Below are 18,293 nucleotides of genomic sequence, written 5' to 3'. Positions count from 1 at the left end.
GGCCTGTGAGTGCCTAGAGTAGTATTAGATGATGCATGAAGTTAGAATATAATGTACAAAAAGCATTCTATGGTATGTTAATATATAGACAGTGTGGACTTCGAGGAAATTACAGGATAGCTTCCATGCATGAGCTTAGGTGGCCATAGATCACTAGACCTAACCTATAATATAATGCCTTTTTGGTAGTGAAGTTACTTGCCATTTCAGAGATACTATACATTAATTGTCAAGCTTAAAACATATTTGTCCTAGGTACAATTTGTTGAATAAAGTTAATATCGGACTTGCAACTGCATAGACCGGCAGTTATAGCTAATGCATGCAACTAGGATAGTATTTATAAAGGAACCTGTTTAGGGTGGGCTGATATATAGACAATGCAACTTAGTCTTTTGAACACAGATATTGTAAACTGAATTTCAGAGAGCATCATATTTATTGTATAGGGCAATCCCTTGTCAAATAAGGAAAAAGGCATACAGCGTCTCCATATCGGTATTCACAACATGCCTCTTCATTAAAAAATGTAATAACTTGTTTAGAATATGGGTAGTAATAATTTTCACGAGAATTACAGGAACTTTCCAACAGTAAAAACTTTGAAGATATGCGTGCCTCAAATTAATATGTAAACTCAGGCTAGAATGTTTACTCTTCCAAATGGGCCATATAACAATGGCCAAGCAGGCAAGTAAAGCAAAGTAGTGGTTCAGCTAATGTTCTAGGCAATGCCTCTTTACTCATCACTAGGGACAATCCAAACGTTTAGGGGATCTTGGGTAGAAACATATAAAGTGGGCCCAAGAGAAAAAGGTAAGCAATTATTAAACCAAACTAAATTTGTAGTGTGCCCAAAAAGCATAAGTCATACATCTTCTTTGTGTATAAAGAATCTGCATAACTGATCAGGATATAGAGTTCAAATTTGCTAATATTTCACTACAGATATTTTCACATCAAAACCCTACATTTCCCCTACGTTGAAAGAATAAATGAATTAATACATTTATGACAAAGAAATATCCCTTTCTTGATGTAATTTTAGAAAGTTTCATCATCTAATTATTCAATAGCAGATCTTAAACAGTTCTTTTGTGACTCTCTGACAAAGAATAAATATTAAGAAGCTGTGAAATTCCATCTCAATATATTTACTGTTTAATTAATGCACATTATTTTATAGTTAGCTGTAGGTGTTGCACCACAGCAGTTGTTTTAGAATCAACAATTCATAGGAATGACGTCAAATACTTTTTTCTTAATTAATGAAAAATTCATTATTCCTGTAAAGTTAAGAAATAGGAAACCAAACTTTAATTCCTACAATAAGCAGACAAGCAGCGTAAAGAGCAAAAAAGCCTCTAGATCATCAAAGAAAGGTTTACTCCACCTACACAGTAAGATAAATTAATATTTGTGTTATTTATTTTACTCAAGGAACGCAAACCAAAATTGTGCCACAAAGAACTCAACCTATATTTTTCAAGACAGATTCCTGTATGCAAAAAACGTTCCCATTTCAGGTAAAGCAAAGGAAATATGTTATCAAATATGCAAATGGAACATGTGTAGAAACCACCGGTGGCTCCACGTCCCACCAGACAGCACAGCCCTCTAATTACCAAAATCCTAGCAGTGATGGTCCAAGACTGCCTTAGTGAAGAACATTTCACTGATGGGAGTCTTCACTCTATGCTGTCAGTAGCCACAATTAACACCCCAAATTCTTCCCCCAAATGTGCGGACTACCAAATCATCATTGCAAGGCCAACCGTTGGAGACCCCTTGGTGTGGCATCACATGAGCTCCTCCACCATCCTGATACTGATACATTTGTTCTTTTCGCCAATCTGCCTGGTCAGAGACACATCAAATACACTACCACAATACCACTCATCGAAAACTGAGGCTTGTGATGTAGGTGTTGGTAATTGTTATGTAGAGCTGCAACATAAAAAGAAGAAAATGGGCAACATGCACTCTCCTTTAAGGAAATGCAGATCATCCACTCTCCACTTTCTGCTTCCTGCTACACTGACTCCATCGCTGCTAGCAAGAGAGCCTGTAAATCATAAGAAAGAAGTTGTTGATGTGACTACTCCAAGGAGGCTGTATTGAGGTACCAGACTGCCCTAAGCAGATTTAAAGAAGAGAAGAAAGTCAGCCTCTCTAATTAATACAGCCTCTAACTCTTCCAAAGAGGTTATCGTGATCTTCAATGAATTTCTGAACCCTGTCCACAGTTCACTGCTGCTCTTTCACTTGGTGTCAATTGCTACCTTCTTTTTGCATTTAAAAAATGCAAACAATGCATGCTGTTTTTACCCCTACTTTTGTCTAGTTCCTTCTTTTTGTATTCTGCTAATCAACCCATTCTTTTGGTTTTCTCATCCGCCATTTCTATCGATACCATTTCATCTCTTCAGTGAATCAAACCGGGCATCACCATTCAATTCATGCCCTGCACACATACTTCATTCAATATCAAGCAATATTGCACTGCTTTAATTAATTGTTCCTTTCAGGAGGCTGTTGTAGTTTTTTTTAGCTAAAATGCATTACCGCATTAAAAAAATGCAGTACTAGCAAATCAAATCTTCTGCTAAGTTTATAATTTCATGAAATATTTATGGAAATTAGGTAAATTTCACTAAAAAAAGAATACATTTTCCCACACTTGGGAACTATCTCTTCAGTTTGCAGCTACCTTTTGTTACCAAACTTTCTGCAAAGGAAAGAAATCCTGGCATTTTCATGGACATGACACAGCACTAATTGCTATAATGAACCAACTTCAAGATCAAGACAACAGACCTTTTATTTTACTTGATTTATCAACTGCTTTTAATATCATGTTTCATGCCGTTCTAGCTACTAGACTGCAAGAGGATGGCATCAGCGGTAAATCCTATTAATGGCTTGATTCCTTTCTGGATCTATGCTTTCAAGTGACCTAGCTCTCACCTTATCAGTCATTGTTTTAACCTATTCACTGGGGAGCCCTCAAGGAGCGTCTTCAAGTCTCATTTTTTAACATATCGATTACATCCTTATAATTAGCTCCTTTGGCTTGGAATTTATGATATGCTGCTAACACACAAGCTAATTTCCATATAAACAAAGATTCCTCCTTTATTCAACCTAATTTCTGTGTCTATCTGTCTCTGAAATAGCACAATGGAGGAACTCAAAGTTTCTCAAACGTAACTCAGACAAAACCAAAGTACTGATCATTGGAGGGGTCTTTAACACCTGGACCTCCACTTTTGGCCCTCCAAACATGGTTCCTGGCCCCAGTGGCCACCTCATTTCAGAATCCTGGATCCATTCTTCATCAAGTTCTGACCTACTGCTTCCAAATAACCAAACATCCTTCTACTAGTTGTTTTCTACTCAACAAAAATAACAAAAATTGTCACTTTCTTACCATGCAAACAGAGATATCCAATGATTCATGTGATTACTGAATCTCAGCTTAATTGTGGTAGTGTCCATTAACGTGGCTCATCTGCTAACAAAAGTATTCAAAGTTCAAAGGTCTTTGCATGTGCCACCCATCCTTAAATGACAAAACCCCAGAGTTTTTTAAAAAATCAGTTCTCAGATCCTGCACTTTCCCTTAGGTTGCCTTTTATATCAGTGAGAACAGTCATTAAAAAAAATCCTTCTCTTAGGTCACTTCCTTTGGCCCGTAAGATTATGAATACTCATGTCCCTTTTGAGGAAATTCTGAAAATGTGTTTTTTAGCTCTTTGATCTTATTTGTGGCTTTGCTTCAGCATTCGTTCATCCACATCCCCTCTATCCACTACCACCAAGACACCTTAATTCGTGATCACATGCTTTATATATAAAAAAAAAAGTAAAATTAAATAAATAAATACATAAGGTTCAAAGTGTCCTATCTGGGGAATCTGGAAACATTCAGACACTGCTCATCCTTCAGTCCCATGGTTGATTTATAGACGATTAGAACACCTCAAAGGGAATTTGGTAGTATAGTACATTTTCAACAGTAGTTTATAATTTGTATGTATTTGGGGTAATATAGAAATAAATAATTATATTGATCATTGTTTAATATATTACAATAGCTCTGCTTTGAACACATTTGTACAGGGAATACATTTCTCTTCAACATTTGCCACGGTGCATCACAATGTGTGCTATATTAGGACATGACACCTCGTTAAGTTTGAAGCCTGGCATCACTTACACTTTCACCATCAGAATAGTTAGCAAGGACCACACTAGCATACACAATGGCAAGGAGGCCTCTGGCCATTGGTGAAGACACTCACCCAGCTGGGCTGACAGTTCATCAGTTATACTGAGAAGTACTGAGAAGCATTTATAATTACTGCAATGAATAACTACTTAGCATCCAATATATCTTCAAGGATGGTACTATAGATGTATGTAGATAGGCATATTAGGACCAACAATTTATGACTTGAAGGAAATGCCACCTGCAAAAATTATACAGACATTTTCTGTCACAAATGCTGGGGGTCCTGAAGCAAGAACAGCTTCTGTTGTGCAGTGTGGTTTAACAGTGGACTTGTAAAACTATTGCTGGAAAAACACTATGGTACAAAAACAGCAATTACCTGTCCCTTCACAATTTTCAGATCCGTGGAAACACCTGGGATTTCTTCAGTTTCAATTGAAAATGTTAGCTGCTGAAATCAGACCTAGAATTACTGATTCACTAGTCATAGCTAATTTCTCAGAGGACCCTTCAGACCCAAATAAATGCACCAGAGTTTTCCTAATACATGGAGCTTGCAGTGCCTTGGTAACTATGAGTGGCACCAGCCCCTTTACAGGCACACTCATAATGAGGGACTAAGGGCCTCATTAGGAGCTCAGCAGACGGTTTGCACCGTCTCCCGAACTTCTGACTGGGAGGTTGCCACCACACTGGCTCGTAATTGAGCCGGCTGCAATGGTGTAGGTAGCAGGGTGCACCAGCAAAGCAGACAATGAAGATTGCGACTGTGCTGGGCTGGTAACCCCTGCACTGCCCATGCCTAGTGCATGGGCAGTGCAGGGGCACCCTGTGCCCCCCTGCACCTGTTCTCCACCAGCCTTTTCATGTCTGTGTAACCACCATGAAAAGGATGGGGGAGAAAGAGGCCATAATCCGCAGGGCAGCATTGCATGCAGCACTGCCCTGGCGGACGAGGATCTCCGCCACCTCCAGAGCTGTCAGTTCCCTGGCAGTCAGACCACCAGGGTTGTTATGTGCAGTCAGACCGCCGCATAGGTCGTAAGAGCGCCCCATTCGTAATGAGGCTCTACGTGCAGGTATGCATTCAATACCCTATTGTGTAAATGGTGAGAGGCATCCATCATAATGTATGATGCTGGAAGGTAATTTTGGTGTTGGCTCAAAGATATTTCTATGGAGGATAATTTGCTCTAATGGTGAAGTCAAAACAATTGAGCTCCAACAACTTTCTCTCTCAAGAATCTGATTTTGCCTCTTGGGATATAGCATAATACTGTTATATTCCAGCACTAGACCTGTGGAATATGTTAAAATATTTCAGAATTGTTTTCCCTACAAACAGCAATTCACTAATACAACGACATGACATATGTTATGTGTTTATCTAGCTTAAAACCACAATGGTTCATTTGGGAAATTATTATTATTCCTGTTAAATCCCCTCAAAGTCATGATAGTGTTCTATTGCATTACAAATGATAAATAAATATGGCTCCTCAGTTGCCCTCCTAGCTCATTGTCTCTGTGCTTTCTTCACTCTGACATTAAGATCATTTGTACTATGTCCCCCAACACTTCTGTGAAATGAAATTTAATATTTAATCCTCCTGGGTGTGATCCTTGCGTTGTGAGCATCCATCTGTCAAACCCCTATTGAGAATCAAAAGCCCTTGGCTTGGTTGATGGGTATTATCCCTAGCAACCTTTTCACTATTATAGTCTCCTTATCAATAACAGAAAATTATTATTGGAACTCTCTTAGCTCACTGATATCCTCAACCCATAACTTAAGTTCATTTTGCCAGAACACTGAGATAAGGCCTTCGGCATGGTTCAACCATACGGCCATTCTGTCTTTCAAGTTCTTTTTGAGTTCTGCATGTTGTCAACAGAAGCCTCTAACCTGCCTCAAATAAAACCACAGTACCTTTAATGCACAGACACTAGCCACTGCCCTTCACCTTGTGAGCCCCCTTAGCCTCTGCCTCATGTTTACAACTGCTCCAGACTGCAATCATCAAAATAATATTATGGTACACATGATTACCACAGTGACTAAAGCAGGGAAGTTAAAAAGAGAGATGAAAAGGATATGACAAACAGTCCCAGTGCATTGACACTCTACAAGTGGCAGCATACAACTTATCATAAAGCCATGAAAAGGTAAGGAAAGCAACAAACATTCAAACATTGCCAAATCCCCAAACTCGTCCAAATAGTTTTTGTGCACAGTTCAAACTCTTGTTTTACCTTCTACTGAGTAACCACTACAAAAAAGGTGTGGGATGGGAAGGGGCTCTGGTGAGAAGTGCACCCGTGTCCCTGCCCGATCTTCTCCTACTGCACAGCGGGGGCAGTACAGAACAACCCCCCCTTCATCTTTCAACAGCCTTTCCTGCCATATACCCTCCCCAAGCCCTGACATGCAGTGATCCCCCACTCCTATTTACCACTTCAAAGGATATATAAATGGGAACAGAATAAAGCCTGCTAAATGTAGGTCTACATGCAGATTATGGCACTGCAGAAGAGAGTCCAAATGTTATTTCCTGTTCCAGGCATAATGTAAATTAGCAGGACTTAGGTCGCCCACCCAGTATCCCGGTACCCAAAGCAACCTAACTTGAAACAGGGCATTTTATGCGTGTGTCCATGTGAATTCTGATATGAAAACCATTATGCTGCAGCTTGAGAAAAGAAAATCCTGAAACTGTTCCAGAAGATTGGGTAGCTTGAGTATGTACATGCCCATCAGCTGCAAATTTGCAAAGAGAATATAGCTCAACTACACAGAACTCAGAAAATGGACATGACCATGTTTTTGTCTTACAAAAAATAAAAACACCTCTCCTAGGCCAAAGGTATCTAGCACTGGATCTCAGTAGAAGCCAGATTCACACACTTTGCATTATTTCAAATTCAGAGAGGGTCTGGTTTGAGGCACTTGCAGGACATGATCAAGCCTTCCTACCGTACAGGAGTACTTGGTTTCTTCGTGAAAAATCCTCTTTCACAATTACCTTTTAGGCACCCAATAGGTGATTGGAAGGAACAAGAGCCAAACTATGTAATTAAGCTGTTTTATGGAGTGTAGTCCAGGTGGATTGTCTGGCCTGCTTGAGATGAAAGCTCAAGAACTACCTATCTTAAATCTCCTGTACATTACTCAGTGCTTTGTTAAAAAATAAAGGGCCAGGCCCTCAGCAGGAGGCCACTGTACCTTGTACCACTCACTGCCCTGCAAGCGCTGCTAATGACAGTACCAGCACAACTATTAACCGTCACACTACTAGTGTGGCAATCCAGACAATTCCAGTCCTGAAAAAAAGCTATAAGAATAGCTTGGGAAGCAGATAATAGTCATTTGTAAATGTATGTTGAATTGAAACTGTTGTGCTAATCTCTAAGTCAGACAAACAGCCCCACCATGTGGCATACTGTCATAATTGCAGTTGTTGAAAATTAAGTGCAGGTGCTGAGCACTGGACCCACGAGCTCAAATTAAGTACTGATAGTCCTGGTTGCCTTCACTGGTCAGAGAAGAGCCTAGACACAGTGGTTTTAGATGAGTTCTATCTAGTATCTGTCTATCTAGGTATTGGTCTACCTATCTTTTTATCTTTACCTTTACCCTACCCATCTTGAAACACCACCACATACAGGACAACAGCGCAATGTTTGTACTCGTGGTCCCGGGTGGTGGTGGGCACTTTGAGGACCGAGCTTATTTATCATCATCAGACTTTGACCCTTAGAAATAGTGTGAAAGACAGAAGAGGGAGGAAAAGGAAGAAGAAAAAGATAGGAAAATTGTGACAAAGGGAAACTGAAGAGATAAAAAGAATTTAATTGTGAGCTAATGAGTCTGAAAGATGAAGGTGGTGGGAGACAGAGACATGGGATGGAATCAGAACTCCTCAGCTTTATACTTGGCCAACCCTTGAGCATGGTAGTTCTGGACCATGGCAGTGGGAAAGAAAAGGTTTGGGTCCAGCAGGTCCAGCACGTATATTTCTTTTTGACAAACTCAGCATGGCAGAGGAAAGCTAGAGTGGATTAGCACAAGAAGCGGCCTGGGATAGGAAGTATTGATGCCTGCCACATGAACACCGGGATGTAGGTCGTGTCTTGCGTATGGATGTTATCTTAGTTTATGGATCTCCCACTTAATGACAATGTTTTCACAAGTCATGACCACAAACATAGACACATTCCTGCCTTTTCCCCTGCATTGGCACCCTTTTGGCAGCCTAGCGCCAACGCAGGCACCCTTGCACCATGGTAAAATGGTGCCTCTATTTAATGCCCCTTCCTGCACAAAAACTTTCTCCTGAGGCTTCTTCCTCTTTCTATGTGTGCTGCACAATGCAGCACACATAGAAAGAGGTAAAAACCAATCATTATGCCTCACCTGGGGAGGCATAGGTTTTTGACGCATTCCCAGGTCTATCACTTCTGGTAAATTTGAGAATGCTAAAATGCAAGGATGTTGCATGGCAACACCCACGCAACACCCATTGAAACGCCACCCTGGTGCATAGTAATGCGACACAGCCATTTGCGCTGCATTACTAGCGATTTATGGCGTCACTCAGGGCCACCCAAGGTTTGTAAATATGCCCCTAAAAGTGCTTGGGAAGAGGATTACTAATGCACATCAAAGCACCTCGATTCTTTAATGACCACCTGCTGTACGCCTTAAATTGAACAACGATTCTTAGAAGGCCTCATGCCTCACAGTCATACTCATGTAAATATTTTTACTTATAGGATTTCTTAATCAGGGACAATATATTATTTTTTGTGAAAAGAGCAAATGATTTGTCACACATCTCCTTTACTCCAGCAGCACGATGCATACTCTGTACTCTCATGAATTAACAACCCCTTCCCCAGCAGAGTTGCCCCATCACTCCCGTGGTTCAGGATAAAGACGAAGTCAGACATCTTCGTTACTCATTAATCATCAGTAAGGACTTTGCAGCTCCCATCACCGATCCAAGCTCTGCGCAGATGCACCTTGCTACTCTCTAGCAAAACCTCAAATTTTTTGCATGTACTCCTCAAAGTACAGTCCATGGCTAGTACCTAGCTAGATCCATGCTTCATAAGTAACAAAACAATACAATTTACCAACAGCTTGAATGACATATTAATTGCCACAGTATTTGATGAACTGAAGCAGAGGGCTTCTGTTTTCATCTTGGACCTGTGATCCCCTGGCCGAGAAACTCATTAGAGATCAAGGGATCGCTTTTCTAATTGTGTGTCAAAACTGCTTAACCAATGTAAGACTTTGATTTAGAGACATTGCGGTATCATGCATCTTGCTTGTGAATGAGGAGATTAATTAAGAAAACACCCTTTGTGTGACTCCTATCAATCCTAAGGCTTGTATGTAAACCAAGTGCCATTTATTTCGAAATATACCGAGGATAGAAGCAAACTTAAATCATATCCTAACTTTGGACTACTTGCATGCTCCAACCAGGCCATTTTTTCTCCACTGTGTGTGCTGTAAGCCTCTTCATTTCATATTTTCTCCCATGGCATATTGAGGGGTACTAATGATGATCTCTGGAACTCTTTCCATTCTTCAAAGGGCTACATTTCACCAGAATTCCTTAAGCTTCTTTCCTACGGCATTGACTTGGGGAGAGGGAGTATCTGGTCACCTGAAGAAAATACTTCTTTGTAAACGACATTAACAGCAATGCATGGAATCCTACAAGTGGTTCCATGTGGCAGCAAAAACTTTTGTCCGTGGATCGCTTTCTACCTGCCCTCATCTAGAATAGAACCGCGCTTTACATTTTCATATTAAGACCTTGCATACTTCCTTTACAGAACACGATTTACAGAAGAGGCTCTACAGTGGAAACAGCAGAGGTACTGGCAATTCCATAACTGTGATTTCTTCTTCGAATTGATGAACTTCAGGTTATTAGTTACATAGGTTTTTAATGTCTTCAAACCAAATGCCTAAACCAGTAGAACCAGTGTAGGGAGCAGGGCATTTATTTCAAAGTGCAATCTTTCCCTGTGACATCCCAAGCCTCCTCCAGGAGGTCTGAGTCATTGAGAGGAATGGTTCATAGTGCAACAAAGTATTTCATCAACATAGATTGCATATTGGCACAAATTATGTTGATCTTTCAGAGTCCTCAGCTAGCAGACTGGGAGCCCTGTTACCACAACAGGCCGGTAGGTGTTCTTACTCCTCTTTTGAGGTTAGTTCTAAAAAAACAATGAGGTCATGGACTGATCTTTAAAAGGAGAAGTGACATGCCATTGGTAATTGACCCTAATCCAATCTTTTAATGAGTTTTCATGTTTTAACTTCCACACTGCTGCCAACTTTTGTTACAATATAATGAAGTTCCTTTTCTAGGATTATGCCTATTGGCACTTATTCCCTGCCGGCATCCCTTGTAAGTAAATATCTCACAAGACCAAGGATAGGCTTGTGGTGAAGGACCTCTCTCTGCTGTCCATGTTTTCCATCTTTGTCCAGTTCAGCCCAGTCAACGCTAATCTATTTGTCATACACACCAAAACTAAAATAGTTATTTCAAATCTGATTGTATATTTATTCATTTTAGTGTCAATTTGATTTTTATCAAGCTGGTTAAATACTAGCAGCAACTGTACTGGAACATCGAGGTCAGGTACAATTTATTTTACCAGAGGCCTTGTAATTGGGTACCTTGAATTACAAGGAAGACTCATCTCAAACAAATGCTCTTCAGGTCTCCCTAGCCTCCTAGCCTAGCCTTCTCTGGCAAGGCGATAGATGACTCACTGAGCGCAGATCGAAGTGTGATCTTTTTTACATAACACTTTTAAATAGTATTAAAGAACTTAATGGGTGTTAGGTCTGAGATTAAGGGACTGAATCTTAAAAGCATTCATGTGTATGGGAAGCTGTACTACAGTAGTACTCTTTTTTTTGTCTTAATTGGCCGCGAAACGTCCAACTTCTTTCAGTAAAAGTATACATTTGTTCTAATTGTACATGGGTGGTACTTGAACAGTCCTAATGTATTCCCATTTTTGATGGTTTGAGGCCAATCCACAAAGGCATATAAGACTGTGTACTACAAGAGGAGTACTTTGGGTAGTTCCAAATTAATTTTTGAATAGGCCCTGGCATTTTTACATTGTAGATGTTGAGGTGTATCTTGTAGTAAAACCTGTATTATTTTGCTTCATTTACACATTAAACTTCTATTTTATGGAGTTCTATTAACAGTATGAGAAAACAAACAATGCTGTCTAAGGATATCCCCTTAAACAATACCAAGACAAACGTTTATCAAATAATATAGGTTAAAAATAAAAAAAAGGTAACTGCAGTACAATATTTCCTTTGCTGCATTTAGATAATAGATTATGTGGCAAATGTGGCAAACCCATGATTATGCAGAAAAGGCAGCAGCAGCAGAATTGAATAATGTTAGTGGCGCTGCTCTAAAGGTACAGAAGGTTAGCCTCCCAAAACAACTGTGCTTCCACAACTCAAAATGCACCTAATGATAACAAGCACTTAGGGGCATATTTACAAAAAAGTGGCACATTGGTCCCGTTATGCCCCTTTTCTTGCGTCGCCCCTGCCTCACCTAACGACACCATGGTGGTTGAGCCGTTTTTACAATACAGCACACCATGGTGGTCGTTAGGACACTGGCGTCAAAATTTTTTACTCTTTTGTGGCACTTTGCTGCACTAGCATCAAAAATGTTGATGGTAGTGCAGCAAAGCAGAGCGAGACCCTTTGATTAAAATGGGTGTGTCATTTTAACGCCTGCCTTGAGCAGGCATTAAAAATGATGGAAAAAATGGGGCAGTGAAATGTTGTAAATTTTACTGCGCCATTTTTTCATGCCTTGCTGTGTCGGAATGCCCCCTTGCATACATTATGCCTGACACAGACATAATGTGTCGCAAGGGGTTGCAAAGTGGTGCAATGCAAGGAATGCATCACTTTGTAAATATGGCGTTGGGAAAAGCCACCTTAACATGAACAAATAATGACACTATGGTGGCACAAGGTGGCGGTAGGGGCTTGTAAATATGCCCCTTTATCATAACCAAAAGATGTTTAAGTGGGTGCGACAACTGATCTAATGGCCCTTAGCAGAGTGTTGACCAATGCCTGGGCGCCCTCACTTCCACTGCACATTGCTATGCATTGTCTGCTGAAGACATTTGACTTATAAGCAGTGGGTATGGTAGTAAGTTGAATATATTGTCCTCCTTAGACCTACCAGACCACCTTCTGTATATTACACATGCATTTCTACACAGGGACAATCACATTACAAGAGATTCACACTTACAGGCTTATCTTCTTGCAAATTACTCAATGGAATCTGGCAGGGTGGCCTGCTTTTCGCTGCTGGCCTTCATACAAGATCTTCTTGCATAAGACAACATCTAAGGGCACATTAAAAAGCATAAATGAATAAACTTCAAGCACTGGAAATGCCTGTGGAGACCAGCATTACAACACATATTCCAAACAAACTGCATGTGATCTGCGGATGTTCAACATAGTTTGGCTGCTTTGAAAAACCTGCAGAGCCAACCTGTGCAGTGACAGTGGCATTGCCAAACGGACACCAAATCAGGAGGGTCACCCTTAGTTACTCCTTTTTAGTTAAATTCAGTTTGGATTCTTTTAATTTGTTGCTTTGTTTTCCACTTTATTCATGAGGCTTTCAAGCAGGGTCAGTGCCCATCAACATGGAACAGCATGGACAGGCAGCTCTTGAGTCTACCATCTTGCAGCCAAGGATGTGCTCACCTGAAGTGCTACAGCACTGTAAATTACATTTGTAACCTAGACCCAAAGTCCTTCATAGGGCTCTTAAGGGTGTTTTTAAAACAAGGTGCATTTGCAATTACTAAATAAATTCCATTCATATATAATCCATTACCTGACCCTGATTTAATGAATTAATTGATTAAAAATCAGTGATAACTTTTTAAAAATTCAAATAAGATATAGCACTGGGATCTCTTGGAAATGCGAAACGTACCTCATGCATGAGCACAGGTTCACCAAAATATCAATGGTGGCAAAAGTGAAATCAATGTTTGACCCACAGTGGCATCACATAATTGAACCTGCCTCCTACCCTTTGCCCCTCAACAACCTATAATATGTTGTGCTTGTAAGAGAACTTAGAACTACAGAAACTAAAGAAGGCTGTTGAAGCCTTACTATCTTTTTGGGTCCTGACGCTGTTTTTGTCACCTTTGCACCCATTGATAGAAAACATAGGACCTCGTTAGGAGTTTGGGGGTCCCACCACAGGACCACCAAACTCAAGGGGAGGACGCCCCCGCGTGTGGTCCCCCCACCCTATTACAAGGTTTCTGCTGGTCTGACTGCCGGAAACCTTGAAGGAGCCAAGTGCTATCTTGTAGCACAGAGGGGGGCTGACCAGCACTCTGGGAATGCGCACTGTCTGCAAAGGTGCTGGGCAGGGGGGCCCCTGCCCATGCAATGTGTTTGGGCAGGGCCCCCCCATGGCCCCTAGCACAGGTCCCCACCATGTAAAGGCTGGGGGAGAACAAGGGTGTAACCAGCCAGGTGGCGCTGAGTTCAGCGACGCCCTGGCTGACTACAACCAAGACCTCTGTCACCCCATCGGGATCTGTGATCCTGGCGGGGATGGCCGGTAGTAGGCGGCCCTAGTACCTGCCAGCCTCGTAATGAGGCTGATAGTGCAGGAGTACAGAAGGAAAAGCAAGGAGTGTCAGCTGCCACTCCTGGATGGATGGCTTACCACTAGAACACTATGGGGCAGACTTATAAAGACTTTACAAGTGCAAAGTCACAAAAAGTAACACAAACTTGCGCAAAGTGTTGAGTAAGTATTTACTTCTTTGCAGTGCAAAACATTTTTGTGCCGAAATGTTGCCCAAAAGTAGCGCAAGCAGCACTATGCACTACTTTGCATTATTTTGCATCGAGGACATTCCATGAGTGGTACGTAGGCATTTCCATGCTACCATCCTTTGTTTTGATGCAAAGCCCCATCTGCTAACATTGGTAGACAGGGATTTGCACCAAAAAAAAAATGCATTATTGTCATAGGTGTTAAGTAGGAAAAATGGGTTTGTTTCTCCTAATTTTTCAAACTTTGCATGCTTGCTATAATGTACAGCACACATCCAGTGTTTGAAAAGTTTTAAAGTGTATCTAATCATAGTTTTTTTAATGAGAGAGTAAACTTTCAGTACCAAACCCATGCTAGACATTACACACACAATTTTGCGCTGTTGTGCAAAGGTGTCAATGCGTTGCATTAGGCAGCCTGGAAGAGCACAACAACTGGGGAAGAGAGTAGCAGCTCCACATCCTTCTAGATGTGACTCTGCTGCTCTCTTCCCCTAACGCGACGCAGTGAGCTGTGTTACCCTATATATTAGCAGATCTCCTCCTATACATAGTGTAAACAAGGGGATATTCACCAATCTATTCAACAGTGTGTTAAAAATAATCAGCAGTTTAGCAACTTTTTATGTATATTGACCAAATAAATTATTTTGATTGATTGAGGTCTGTCAGGACAACATGCATAACAAGCATCCTTATTGCCCAGGTATTTCCAGAGGTCATTAACACTAGCTACTTGAGCACTCATTAGGAAAGCTACAGTAATGATGTAACTAGTTTCACCCTTTGGAGTTACCATTCCGGGGGCACTGGTACTCGAGATGTTGGGAAAATGAGCATCAAGGTACAAGAGCAACACGGAACGTTGAATTAGAAAATGTAGAAGAACCAGGAGAATCAATAATCCCGGTCCAGACTCCTGGAGTCATTTTTCATTTTCCCCTGACCTTTCACTCAGAGACTTCAGATGATTTTTGAGGGAGGTTTATTGCGTGAAAGGAACCAGAACTGCAGTGTTATCTCACATCCAGTACTTTTCAATGGGGCTGATAATTCCTATTAATTCGCTGTTAATTTGACAGGTCAAACCTGCAGGATTTTAACAAGTGAAGAATGCTCGATAAATACCAAACATAGGAATTTTGGTGGCCTAAGCACCAAAATCTATATGTAATGCTCTATTTTCCAAAAAGATTACAAGCTGATTACAAATGGAACTGAGAGAGTCCACTTGGAAATGACAAAGAACCTGGATAATTGATCATTCCAGTCCAGACTCCCCATTAATGTTTAGTTTTCTCCGATACTTCACTCAGAAAATTCAGATGCTTTTAGCAATAAGAATTTTGGATGAAATACAGTACATCTGCAATATTATCTCAGATCTGGTATTTTCCAATTGAGCCGTTAATGTTGCTTTACTCTCCATGATTTTGACAGGTCAAATCTGCAGGGATTTAAGAACTGAAAAATGCTGCATCAGCACTGGGACATGGGGATTTTGGTGTAGTAAGTCTCCATGTTATGCCCATTTTCAGGAGAAAAAAATCGGAATAGATGATAAATATCACAGCTGATGAACTCTAAACAGGTTGGCGTTGGATTTTATTTACAATTGTTGAAGCTGACACCGCAGGCCTAAATGTAATCACTTGTTCTACCAGTTCAGGATTTGTTGTGAGACAGCTTTGTATATCTCCTGCAATAGTTCCATCCAACAGTGCATAAGAAGCTTTTGATTTTAAATTTGAGATCAATAAAAGTGGTAAATATTGATGGGATATAATATTAGGAAACAAAAATCATGAGTAGATAACATAATACCCAGCTATTGTGTGTTGAGTGCATAGCACAACAACACATTAATGCGCCAAATTTGCGTCGTTTTTTTCGATGCAAATTCGGCGCAAAACTAACGCCATATTTATACTTTGGCATTAGAGGCGTCTAGCGCCAAAGTAGGAGGAAAGAGCGTCATTTTTTTGCGTGAACGCCTTCCTTGCGTTAATGAGATGCAAGGTAGGCGTTCCCGTCCAAAAAAATGACTGCGCCGCAAATGCGTCGTATTTATACTCCCGGGCAAAAATCACGCCCGGGAGTGGCCGGGTCAAAAAAACCCGCATTTGCGCCGCTTTTTAACGCCTGGGTCAGGGCAGGCGTTAAGGGACCGGTGGGCTCAAAATGAGCCCACAGCTGCCCTCCCATGCCCCCAGGGACCCCCCTGCCACCCTTGCCCACCCCAGGAGGACACCCAAGGATGGAGGGACCCATCCCAAGGACATTCAGGTAAGTTCAGGTAAGTATAATTTTTTTTTTTGTATAATTCTTTTTGGCATAGGGGGGCCTGATGTGTGCCCCCCTACATGCCACAATGCCCAATGACCATGCCCAGGGGACATAAGTCCCCTGGGCATGGCCATTGGGCAAGGGGGCTTGACTCCTGTCTTTACTAAGACAGGAGTCATGTAAATGGCGTCTGGGCGTCGTTAAAAATGGCGCAAATCGGGTGGAGGCGATTTTTTAGCGTCAACCTGACTTGCACCATTTTTAAGACGCCCTAACGCCATTTTTTCCTACGCCGGCGCTGCCTGGTGTACGTGGTTTTTTTCCACGCACACCAGGCAGCGCCGGTCTGCTTGCGCCGGCTAACGCCATTCAATAAATACGGCGCCCGCATGGCGCTTCAGAATGGCGTTAGCCGGCGCAAAATTTTTTGACGCTAAACTGCGTTAGCGCAGTTTAGCGTCAAAAAGTATAAATACGGGCCTAAGTGTGGCTACATGGGCCTTGCACACCCAGTAGAACACCATCAGGCCTATGGTGGTGTGGGCATACTCCAAGCACAAGCCACCAACTTAATAAATTGTATTAGCTTTCTAGGGTGGTATCAGTGAAATTGCTAGTATGCACTTCTTGACCCCAGTTGGATTAAATGAAAACTTGAAATATGAAATACGAAAGACATCTGCAACTTGTCCATTTAGATTGCTTGTGCAAACAATGTGACCCTTCATACATTGAGTGCCTGATAGTTCAATATCACAACCACCAGCAATAACATAAGGGAGTGAAAGGTTGAAAAAAGGGTGGGCTTCACTATACATTTGAATTAGGTATGCTTTCTATAACGTGATTTAATTTTCTAAGCCATAATAAATGCCGATTATTGTGTTAATAAATGTATTTTTTAATGCAAACTTGGGTTCTGTATGGGTGTGAAAAAAGGATTCAATTGGGCGTGAGCTTGTTAAATTATTATCGATTGCACAGTTTCAAACTTATCTTGTTTTCGAATTTCAGGAAATGTGATCTGATTGATGTAGATTATAAATATCAAAATTTGTCTTTAAGCTTGTGCAACATTGATGATTTATTATTAAAGTCATATATTGGCTAAAACCATGCATACATTTTGGTTGAAAGTGTCGTTTTATCCTCTGTGTACATCAACTAAAATGTACAGAATGATCAGAAAATTAAACAACTGTACACTAAAGAACTCAGAAACATGGAGCTGAGAACGAAAGCCATGAGAGGATTGCTTATGGATTATATGTGGTCTTCTTAGTGAAACTAGACAGATGTTGTGTTATCAAATTGGTGGTCTCAGACAAGCTCACAATGAAAGCAGTCATCACAATATTCCACTAACTGGTGCCTGTCAATGATTGTATCATTAAAAAGGGCACAAATCCATCACTGGCACATATTTTTGTGCAGGAGGATAAGATGGCACTACCATCTCCTAAGTGCCCCTGGCTTGTGCCTGTATGTCTCCGTTCTGTACCTATTTACCTACCATGGGACTACACAAGCACATACAAACAAATAAATCTTAAAAGATAATCCAAACAGAAGTGGTTCCCTGCGGTTATGGCACACTAAATGAATTGAATCCATTTAATAGGAGTATGTGAAATTGCAGTACCTGTTAGCATTTCCACCTTTCATGAAACTTTGAGGAGAAACTTGGAAAAAGCCTTGAAAGATCATGACATTTGAGAAGGGATTCATAAAACATTGCTAAAAAAGGAACCTGCAAAAAAGTGTTTGGTGTGAAAAATCTTCCATGTTTTGATTCTGCTGTTTAACAAGCTTCACACATTCTTCAGTTATTTTGCCAACAAAAATATGTCAATTGTCTTTTCA

Source organism: Pleurodeles waltl, chromosome 3_2 (genome assembly GCF_031143425.1).
Source record: "Pleurodeles waltl isolate 20211129_DDA chromosome 3_2, aPleWal1.hap1.20221129, whole genome shotgun sequence".
In the NCBI taxonomy this organism is placed as follows: Eukaryota; Metazoa; Chordata; class Amphibia; order Caudata; family Salamandridae; genus Pleurodeles; species Pleurodeles waltl.
This window is presented reverse-complemented; position numbering follows the sequence as displayed.